Here is a 12,403-nt window from a genome sequence, read left to right as displayed (position 1 = left end):
CTCCAGTCTGCTGCTTAAATGTTGATCTTCCAGTAGGAATCAAATTTAATGATTTATTGGGTTGATATGTAATCTCAGTAATGTATGTACTCCTTCCACTAGTTGATATTAAACCACCCCCCCCAGTGCCATCTCATCCTGTGTGATTCTCATCCATATTTTTAAATACATCTTCCATATAAATCCACCTTATTTTCTGGAAATCTTTTGGTCTTTCAATCCTATTAAAGAAATGCACAAAGCAGTAGGGCTATCCATTGCCTCTTGTTCTAAATGCATGATCAGTCTACCTTTTCTTCTAATCCACATATCTTTGAAGAAAACTTCAATATTGACTACATGGATATCAGTTAATAATATATTGTTGTGCCATGTGGCAATTACATGTGGCAATAATTGTGTGATCTTGGATAAATCCTTCAACTTGAACTTCAATTTCCTCAGCTATCCATTGAAGATAAAAATTGTTGTCATGTGTAAGTCATATGATGGTTGAAATGATTAAATGTGATAATGCCATGAAAGTAATTTGTAATTTTTAAAAGTACTATGTACATGTCAGCTACTATCATTCTGTAAGCCCATTTTATTCCCTTCAGAGATGATTGTTTTGAGAATTTGAGAAGCCACAACTCCAGTAATAAAGCAAGTGAAGAACAGCTTGGTTATCGAGTCCTGGGCCTTTAGGAGAGCAGGTAACTTCGAATTACTGCAAGTAGTATGCATTCCCCAAATGTGATCCAACTGGATCCACTGTATGAGTCAGTTCTGGGTGAGATTTTTGTCCATCTGCAGTCACTGTCCAAATTATATATGTAGATGAATTAAATCAATGGGCTGCCTTGCCAGTTGCATGTCATAATCTGGATAATATGCATTTTCATCTACTTTGTTTATTTTTTCAAGTATGGGTGTTTAAGATAATCTCTTTTGAATTATTATGAATTTAACTGAGATTTGTAATTCTTAGTGTTTTAGTTCTCAAAAAAAAAAGGATTAGAAAAGAGATTCAATATCATCTGAATAGGATGATTCTGATAATTCATCAGTATGAAATCCATCTTTTTGAACATGGAGTAGTTTTAGAACATTCCATAATACTGAGTAATACTTTAGGTCATTACATCATAGCTGTTCTCCAATTCTATCCTACAAGTCATTGACCTGTGAATACCCTTTGACTCAGTGATACCAGCACTAGAAATATGCCCAAAGAGGTCAAAAAGTGGGAAAGGACCCATGGGTAACAACATGTTTATGTGAATACCTTTTTATGTAACAAAGAATTGGAAACAAAATGGGTGCCCATCAGTTGGAGAATAGCTGAACAAATTACTATATGAACTAATTGCCACTTTAAGTGAAGAGAACCAAGAGAAAAATTTATACAATGACTATAATAATGTAAAAGAAAATAACTTTGAAAATCTTCAAAACTCTCATCAATGCAATAACTAATCATAACTTTAGAATGGTAAAGCATTGATCTCAACTCTTGGCAAAGAGCTGATGGTTGGAGGTATGGAATGAGATATTCATATTCATAAATAATGAACATTTTGATTTGTTTTGCTTGACCATAAATTGGTTTTTTTACTTGAATTTTATTTCAAAATTTTATTTTTATCATTATTTAAATATTATTTAACAATATATCATATACTAATATTCTATATTATAATAATATTTAATATTATTTAAATAATGAAATTTATTTACTTTTGATATTCTTTTACAAAAATTTGAAGTTCTAAATTCTCTCCCTCACTCAAGTCCCTCCCTCATTCATCCAGAAGGCAAGTAATATGATATCAATTACACATGCAAAATCATTCAAAATACATTTCCATATTAGCCATGTTAAAAAAAAAGCAAGAAAAATAATTAAAGTAAAAATATAAACTTCAATTTGCCTCAGAGTTCATCAGTTCTCTCTCTGGAGGAGGATAATATTTTTCATCATGACATCTTTGGAATTGTCTTGGATCATGATATTGATTAGAGTAGCTAAGTCTCTCACGGTTGATCTTCATTATAATATTGTTATTATTATGTACAATGATCCATTTCTGCTCTCTTCACTCTGCATTTATTCATATAGTTCTTTCAAGGTTTTTTTCTGAAACTATCCCCATCATGATTTTTATAGCACAATAGTATCCCATCACAATCATATGCCATAACTTGTTCAGCCATTCTTCTATTGAAGAGCATCCCATCAATTCTCAATTCTTTAACAACACAAAAAGAGTTGCTATAAATATTTTCGTACATATATTCCCTTTTCCTTTTCCTTGGATCTCTTTGGGATATAGACCTAGTAGTGGTATTAATGAGTCAAAGGATGTGTACAATTTTATAGCCATTTAAACATAGTTCCAAACTGTTCTCCAGAATAGTTGGACCAGTTCACTCTACCAAAAATGCATTAGTGGCTAATTTTCCCACAGCATATTCATAATTTCACATTTTACTTTTCTGTCCTTAGCCAATCTGATATGTTCAAGATGGTACCTCCGAGTTGTCTTGCTTTGAAATTAGAACATTTTTCACAGGACTATAAATATTTATTTTTTTAAAAATTTTTTCTAAAAACTGCCTCTTCATATCCTTGGAAAATCTATCAGTTTTGGAATGGTTGTTAATTTTATAACTTTGACTCAATTCTTTATATTATTGTGATATAAGGCCTTTATCAGAGAAACATGCTATAAAATATTTTGATAGTATGTCATTGTGTATGATAGCTTTTAGCAAGATGTAGTTTTTTTGATTATCTCTATAATTGAAACTTTTTTTTTGCTTTTGCTTTGTCTGAGATCATAATTACTGCTTTTGCCTTTTTTTAACCTCATCTGAAGCATTCTGCCTTCAGTGTCTCATTTTTACTCTGCCTATGTTTTTCTGTTTCAAGTATGTTTCTTGTAAACAACATATTGGTGGATTCTGCTTTTTAAATTCATTCTGCTATCCACTTATATTTTATGGATGAATTCATCCCATTCACATTCATAGTTATGATTACCAACTGTACATTCCCCTCCATTCTATTTCTCATTTATCTTTCTCTCTCTTTTCACTCTGTCCCTCCTAAAAAGCCCATTTTGATTCTTACCACTGTTTCCTTTAATCTGCCCTCTCTTTTATCTCCTTTCCCCTTTCTTATTCCTTTCCCCTCCTACTTCCCTTTTGGGTAAAATGGATTTACATTTTTGAACGTGTATATATTTTGTGTGTATAGATTGTGTGTGTGTGTATGTGTGTATTCCTCACTATTGAACCAATTCAAATCAGAATGAAATTCCAGCATCACCGTCCCCTGCCATTTTCTGCTTCAGTGTAAAAACTTTTCCTTGTGTACCTCTTTTATGTGAGGCTATTTTCCCATTTTTCCTCTCTTGACCTTTCTCCCAGTACACCCCACTTTCTCTCTCTCTCTCTCTCTCTCACACACACACACACACATATTATAACAATTATAATATATAACATTATAATACAGTTATAACAATTATTATATCAAATATATATATGTATAAATAATATTGACTGATGGCTATGCCCTCTTTTTCTGTATATTTCTTTTAATACCCCTAATAATGATAAAATTCTTAGGAATTATATGCATTATGTTCCCATATAGAAATATAAACAATTTAACCTTATTGAATCCTTTATGATTTCCTTTTCTATGTTTACTTACATTTTACAATTTTCTCTTGAATACTGTGTTTAAATATCAAATTTTTTATTTAGCTCTGATCTTTTCATCAAGAATGCTTGAAAGTCTTCTATTTCATTAAATATCCATTTTTCTCACTGAAGGATTATATTCAGTTTTGCTAGGTAGGCTTTTCTTGGTTGCAATTCTAGTTTCTTTGCATTCTGCAATGTCATATTCCAAGCCATCTCGTCCTTTAATGTGGAAGCTGCTAAATTTTGTGTGATCCTGAGTGTGGCTCCATGATATTCTAGTTGTTTCTTTCTGGCTACTTGACATATTTTCTCTTTGACCTGGTTGCTCTGGAATTTGCCTGTAATATTCCTGGGAGCTATCATTTTGGAGTCACTTTCAGGAGATGATCAATGGATTTATTCAATTTCAATTTTTCCCTCTTAATCTAAAATGTCAGGGCAGTTTTTTCTTTATAATTTCTTGAATATGATGTCTAAACTCATTAGTTGATAATAGTTTTCAGGTAGTCCAATAATTCTTTAATTATTGCTCTTTGATCTATTTTCCAGGTCAGTTTCTGATAAGATATTACTCAATTTCTGCCACTTTTTTTCATTCTTTTGAATTTGTTTTCCTACTTCCAGGAGTCAAGATGATGGAAAAAGAAGTAAGTCACTCCGATTCTCCCTTATTGACCTCTGAAAGCCTAGAAAATACTGCCCCAGAAAAAACCCTGAAATAGCTGAGCCAGCAGAAAGATGTAGTGCAGCAGTCTTGTAGCCCAGGAAGCTTGGGGGATTAACGGGAAATGGGCCTCTTCCTCTGGTGAAGGGGGAGCAGTACAGAAGGGGAGGTGTCCCAGCAAGCCAGTGTCAAGGCACATCTCAGCAAACCAGGGGGAGATCTTGAGCCCCAGGATGATGGAGCAGGCAAGCACCAACCAGGACCCCCAAGTGTCTTGGCACTGGCAAGGGAACGCTCTGAAAACCGACACATGTGATGGCAGGCAGGCATCCTCCAGCATCCAAACCTCCTGGTGCTTCAACACAATTCCAGGAGTCACAGCTCCAGGCAGGCAGGCATTCTCCAGCAGCCAAATCTGTGGTTTCCAAGCCTTTCTTTGCCTCAAAGAAGCCTGGGTGAGCAGTAGTCCTCCAGGGGCCAGACTCCACCACCCACCCCAAGAACTTCGGTGTTGCTGACTGTAGCTCAGCACCAAGTAACCTCTCAGACCCCTACAGCCTCCAGGCGCCAACACCTGAAGCCCCAGCGCGCAAAGCCAGTGAGCAGGTTTCTGGTCCCCAGCACAAAAACCTTGTGGCAGTGCCCCATGTGCTCCAGCAGGAGGGCTCAACTTTAAAAGCCATGAGAGAAGCAAGCACCAGGAGGAAAAGGCAGAAATAGACAAAGACCATAGATTCTTACTATGGGGACAGGAAAGATCAAGGCGTAAATTCAGAAGAGGACAACAATGTCAATATAACCACATGTGAAACCTCAAAGGAGAATATGAACTGGTCTCAAGCCCAAAAAGCCTTCTTCGAAGAGCTCAAGAAGGATATTTTTTTCTTTTATTAATTTATTTTGATTTATCAATAATCACTTCCATATGCTTTTGAGTTTAAATTTTTTTCTCCCCCTTCCTCCCCACCACCGTCCTCAAGACTGTGCACAATCTGATATAAGCTATACATTTACATTCCTATTAAACATATTTTCACATTAGTGATGTGGGAAGTAAAAATTAAAACCAATAGGAGGAACCATCAGAAAGAGGAAACAAAACTCAACAGAAGAAAAAAAATAGCTAGCAGTATGCTGCGATCTGCATTCAAATTCCATATTCTTTCTTTGGATGTGGATAGCGTTTTCCGTCAGGAGGCCTCTGGAGACTTCTTAGATCCTTGTATTGCTGGAAAGAGTTGAGTTTGTCAATATTAGTCATCGCATAACATGGCTGTTACTGTGTACAATGTTCTCTTGATTCTGCTCACTTTACTCAGCATCAGACCATGCAAGTCTTTCCATGTTTTTCTGAAGTCAGCCTGTTCATCATTTCTTATAGCACAATAGTATTCTATTACATTCGTATACCACAACTTGCTCAGCCATTCCCCAATTGATGGGCATTCAAGAAAGATTTTAAAGGTCAAATAATAAAGGTAGAAGAAAATTGGGAAAAGAAATGAGAGGTATGCAAGAGAGAGTCAATAGCTTGGAAAAAGAAGGACAAAAATTAACTGTAGAAAACAAGTCCTTAAAAAATACAATTGGCTAAATGGAAAAAAAGTACATTGAAGAAAACAACTCCTTAAAAAGTAGAATTGGCCAAATGGAAAAGGAGGCACAAAGCCTCACTGAAGAGAACTCCTTAAAATGTAAAATGGGCCACATAGAAAAGGAAGTACAAAATCTAATTGAAGAAAACATAATTAAAAATTACAACTGGGCAAGTGGAAGCTAATTTCTCTATGAGACAGCAAGAATCAGTCAAACAAAATAAGAAGAATGAAAAATGGAAGAAAACATAATATATCTAATTGGAAAAACAACTGACCTGGAAAATAAATCCAGGAGAGATAATTTAAAAATTATTAGCCTACCTGAAAGGTATGATGAAACAAACAAACAAAATAAACAAACAAACAAAGCAACTGGATGTATCTTTCAAGAACTCATCAAGGAAAACTACCCTGAGGTCCTAGAGCCGCAGGGTAAAACAGTCATCAAAAGAATAGACAGATCACCTCCCAAAAGGGTTCCCAAATTGAAAACACTAAGATTGTAGCCAAATTCTAAAATTATAGGTGAAAGAGAAAATACTGCAAGTATCCAGAAAGAAACAATTCAAATATCCTGGAACCACCATCAGGATTATGCAGAACCTTGCAGCTTCTACATTAAAAGATTAGAGAGCTTAGAATATGATATTCCATAAGGCAAAGGAGCTTGGATTACAATCAAGGATCAACTACCTAGTGAAACTGAGCATAATTTTTTTTTCAGAGAAGGAGATGGACATTCAATGAAGTAGGAGATTTCCAAACCTTCCTGATGAAGAGAACAGAGCTCAATAGAAAATTTGATTTTCAAATACAAGACTCAAGAGAGTCATAAAAAGGTAAAAAGGTAAACAGCAAGGGAAAAAATGTTATTCAATAACAGCAAACTGTTTACATCCCTACATGGGAAGATGATACTTGTAACTCTTGAGAACTGTATCTTTATTACAGCTTTTAGAAAGGGTATACATAAACAGAGGGTCTGGGGAGGGGGGAAGAGAGGGAGAGGGAGAAGATTTAAAACTCAAAAGCTCATGGAAGTGACTGTTGAAAACTAAAACTAACTAAATATATATATATTTTTAAAAAGCAGAATTTGTTTTGTTGTTTCTTGATGTTTAATAGAGTAATTAGCTTTCTCTTGCCCAATTCTAATTTTTAAGAAATTATTTTATGAAGTGTATTTTTATACCTTTTTTTCCATTTCATAAATTCTACTCTTTAAGGAGGGTTTTCTTCAGTGAATTTTTACATCTGCTTTTTAACATTTGACTAATTTTGTTTTTTAAAGTGCTTCTTCAGTATTTTTTTTGCCTCTTTTACCAAACAGTTAATTCTCTTTTCATTATTCTCTTGCTTCAGCATCATTTATTTTCCCAAGTTTTTCTCTATCACTCTAATTTATTTCCTTAACTTTTCCCAGAATTCTTGTTGGGCTTGTTTCCAATTTACATTTTTTCCCCCTTTGTGGCTTGCTTGTAGCCATTTTTACATTTTTTGCCTTCTTCTGAGTATGTTTCTTAATTTTCCCTGTCACCATAGTAGTTTTGTTTTTTATTGTCAGTTTCTTTTGTTATTGTTTGTTCATTTTTTCCAGTCTAATTCTTCACTTTGAACTTTATGTTAAAGTTGAGCTCTGCTTACTTAGGGTTAGGGAGGTACTGTTCAAGCTTTAGGCTTTTTCATGCTGCTGTTCTCACAGCTAGTTTTAGGGATTTACAAATTTTCAATTTTTCCAAGGAGGTGTGGTCCATAGAAAGGGGTAGTCACTGTTCTTTGGGCTCGCATTCTAGTCTTTACCCAGGAAAGTCCACTTCCTCTCCCCCCCCCCCACTCCTGCAAGCACTAGTGCTTCCTTCTGCCCTGGAATATGTTCAGTGTCCCTTTTCCCTTGGAACCAACAGCAAAGTCTCCTCTCCAACCTGAAGCTGTGTATGGGTGATAGAGTTGTGAAATAGTGCCTAGTCTTTTCTCTGGTATCAGTTCTGTGTCTTCTGGAATCTCTTTCTGAACAGTTATCCAATCCTCTTAGTGGGCTTAGAGCTCCTGAAGCTGCTCCTGCTGTTGCTGTTGCTTTTGTGGCTGCCATATGTGCCCTGGCCTGGGCCCCACTCCATTGTCACAGACCTCTTTTGCCAACCTCCTAAGTTGTCTTTGGCTGGAACAATGTCTCACCTCAACCCTTCTTTGCCTCTGTCACTCCAGCATTTGATTTAAGCCTTTATTTTTAGATTTTTTGGAGGAGAATTTTGGGAGATATCAGCTAGGTTGCTGTCTGTGGTTCATCATTTTGGCAAACCATGCTTTGTTAAAATGAAAGGCTCCTATATCGATAATATGGGATTATTTCAATCGGCAGTGCTAGTGACAAAAAAAGGAAAAAAAAACATTAATTGCGTATTTAAAATGCTGAAAGCAGAAGGAAGTTCAAAAAATAATGTGGATAAACAGGAAGTTTTAATAAAAATTAATTAAATTTACTATGCACCTAAAACTGTAATTAATAGCTCACAGTTTTATTTCTGTATTTCATTCCACATTGAAATTTTCATATGATCATATAGAGATAAAAACAGAGGGGAGAGAGAGAGACAGAGAGAGAGAGAGGACATGAGGATGATGATGATGATAAAAAAAGAAAGGAAGGAAGGAAGGAAAAAAGAGGAAAAAGGCAGGCAGGCAGGCAGGCAGATTTGGAGGAGTGATTAGCATAGAGATAATACTCTATTCTCTGGAGGCAGAAGAGAGCACCAAAGAGGAGAATGTAGAAATGAAGACAAAGGACCAGGATACACATACTTAAGAAATATGAGAGTGATGAATCAAGGAAGAGGAACAAAATTAGAGCAATCTATGGTTATATGAAAAAATGCTCTAAATCACTATTGATTGGAGAAATGCAAATCAAAACAACTCTCAGGTACCACACCACACCTATCAGATTGACTAAGATGACAAAACAAGAAAATTGTAAATGTTAGAGAAGATGTGGGAAAATTGGAACACTAATGCATTGTTGGTGGAGTTGTGAAATGATCCAATCATTTTGGAGAACAATTTGGAACTATGCCCAAAGGGCTATAAAAATGTGCATACCCTTTGATCCAGCAATAGCACTTCTAGGGCTATATCCCAAAGAGATCATACAAATGGGAAAAAGACCCACATGTACAAAAATATTTAAAGCAAGTCTTTTTGTGGTGGCAAAGAATTGGAAGTTGAGGGGATGCCCATCAATTGGGGGAATGGCTGAAGAAATTGTGGTATGTGAATGTAATGGAATGCTATTGTGCTATAAGAAATGATGAACAATCTGATTTCAGAAAAACCTGGAAAGCCTTATATGGTCTGATGCTGAGTGAAATGAGCAGAACCAAGAGAATGTTGTACACAATAACAGGCACATTGTGCAATGACTAATATTGATAAACTTAACCCTTCCCAATAATATAAGGATCTAAGACATCTCTGAAGGCCTCGTGATGGAAAATGCTACCCACATTCAAAGAAAGAACAATGGAGTTTGAATGCAGATTGAAGCATACTATTTGCTATGTTTTTTCTTCTGTTGAGCTTTGTTTCCTTTTTCTGGTGGTTTCTCCTATTGCTTCTAATTCTTCCTTACAACATGACTAATGTGAAAATATGTTTAATAGGAATGTAAATGTATAGCCTATATCAGATTGTGCAATGTCTTAGGGATGTTGGTGGGGAGGAAGGGGGAGAAAAATTTTAAACTCAAAAGCATATGAAAGTGATTGTTGACAAAATCAAAATAAATTAATTAAAAAAAGAAAGAGGAACAAGAAAGAATCAGACAGGAAGGAACAGATATGTGAGTGAGAGAGCCATGTCATAGAAACCTTTGAAGGGGATTATCTAGAAGAGTAAAATCCTCTCCCACACGAACACCTTAGTATACTCATTATCATGAATATTTAGCATTAATTAAATGTTTTTAGAAAGTGTAGTTGTAATAGCAGTCATACATGTCTTTAGTCCATATCTAATATTTTCAGAGCTAACAGCTTGTTTATAGTAGTTGGGTTGGAGCTGCTATATTGGCATGAGGTGCCTTCATAATTTTATCTTTTATTCTAATTTGGTATTGGCTTTGACCTTTGCACTGCTTGGTCAATGAACTGGAAGCACTCTGAGAGGAGATTCTACAATAACATACATCTGTCAAAGTAGAATCAATTTCATGTTTTTGATGTCCATTACAGTTTGATTCTAGTCTTGAAGAAAGTATTCTTGATGTTTAGCAGTTGGATTTATAGAGTTGGCAAACCTTTGGTCCCTTTCTCTTCTTGATCCTAAGCTCTATTTTCCCATATAGTTTTCACTATTCTCATGTCCATTATTTTATTGAAGTGACTGAGTACATAGGTATACATTATATACAGTGATTTAGTTTAGATGATCTTGTCAATTTATTTTATCTTATTTTGGTTGAAACAGTGAAGTGTGAGGGGAAATGCACTGGGTTTGGCACCATCAGCAACTAGGGTTAGTATGCAGAGCCTAGCACTTAACTCTTCTGTGGTGCTAGGTTCTGAATTGTAGTTGTCTCACATTAGGACTGATAATTAACCTCATAGGTTTGTTGTGAAGAAGGCGCTTTGTAAGCTTTAACTAGGGAGAAGGCTGGACCTGTGATTGTAAACTTTAAAAAAAAAAAAGAATTTATAAACACTATAAAAGTGAACATTTCCCAAAGCAAACAAGAAAAAACATGTTTATATATGAAAATATAAACCTGTATTAATTCCTTCTGAACTTCCTTTTCTTCTCTTCTATCGCTTTAAAAATACCTCCATGACCTTTTTCCCCCTTTATTGTGTGTGTAGGGGGGAGAATGCAACCTTATCTCTAACTCCTTTCTTCCTTCTCACTAAAAACAAAAAAAAGAAAACAAAAAGAAAAAAAATGAAAGAAAACAAATCCACACATTTGCCATTGCCCAAAGTGTATGTCTCACTCTGCATCTTTGGTCCATCAAAACTCCTTCAGGAAGTATCTGGTGTTGTTTCTTATTATTCCTCTGGAGTTGTTGTTCATTGAATTGTTCAGAGTCATTAAATCTTTCGTAGTTTTTTTTCCTTTAAAATGTCATCAGATACCTTCTCATTCTGCTCACTTTATTCTGTGCCAGCTCACATAAGACTTTCTAAGTTTCTCTGAAATCTAGACCTGAGATTTCATTTATTCAGGGAACTATATATGACTAAAACAGAACTCACCTTTTCCCCTAAATTCTCCCACCCTCTTACCTTCCCTGTTCTTGTAGAGGATAACAGTATCCCTCCTATCCCTTACAACCTAAGAGGTTTCCTGGATTTCTCTTTATCTCTCCTCCCCATATACAATCTGTTGCAAAAACCTGCAGATTTCACCTTTTGCTAAATATTTTACATTGGCAATAGTCCAGTGCAAGCCCTCATCACCTCACACCTCACACCTCTCCACATTCTAATCCATTCTTTATTTGGTTACTTACAAGACTTTCCTAAAGCACAGGTCTGAACATGTCACCTCTCTGCTGGCTAAGCTCCAGTGACTTCCCACTGTCTTTGGGATCAAATACAAAATGCTCTGCTTGACATTCAGAGTCTTTCATAATCTAATCCCCTTTCACCTTTCCTTACACCCTGACAAATATGCTTAGATTCAATGACACTGGCCTCCTGGCTCTTCCATGAATAAAACACTCCATCTTTTGGCTCTGGACATTTTCTCTGGATATCCCCCATACCTAGAGTACTTCCCTTCTCCATTCCTGATTACTGACTTCCCTGACTTCCTTTAAGTCTTAAATAAAATGCTACCTTCCACAGGAAGTCTTCCTCTAACTCCTCTTAATTTGGGTGCTTTCTTTTAACTATCTTCTATTTATCCTGTATATAAGCTTGATTATTATTGATTGAACATCCAGGTGAGACACCTCCTCTGTAGCTTATTATTTTAGAACAGAGGTTCTTTTTTTATTAATTTATTTTGATTTATCAGCAATGACTTCCTTACACTTTTGATTTTAAAAATTTTCTCCCCTTTCCTACCCACTACCTTCCCTAAAATGGAGCACAATCTGATACAGGCTATACATTTACATTCCTATTAAACATGTTTTCATATTAGTGATGTTGTAAGTAAGAATTAGAACCAATAGGAGGAACCACCAGAAAGAGGAAAAAAAAAAAACTCGATAGAAGAGAAAAACATAGCAAAGAGTATGCTTCAAGTTGCATTCAAATTCCATAGTTCTTTCTTTGGATGTGGATAGCATTTTCCATCCTGAGGCTTTTGGAGATGTCTTAGATTTTTGTATTGCTGGAAAGGGTTAAGTTTGTCAATATTAGTCATCACACAATGTGGTGGTTACTGGGTACAAGATTCTCCTGGTTCTGCTTCACTTCACTCAGAATCAGATCATACAAGTCTTTCC

Source organism: Phascolarctos cinereus, unplaced genomic scaffold (genome assembly GCF_003287225.1).
Source record: "Phascolarctos cinereus isolate Bilbo 61053 unplaced genomic scaffold, phaCin_HiC Scaffold_2;HRSCAF=192, whole genome shotgun sequence".
NCBI lineage: Eukaryota > Metazoa > Chordata > Mammalia > Diprotodontia > Phascolarctidae > Phascolarctos > Phascolarctos cinereus.
This window is presented reverse-complemented; position numbering follows the sequence as displayed.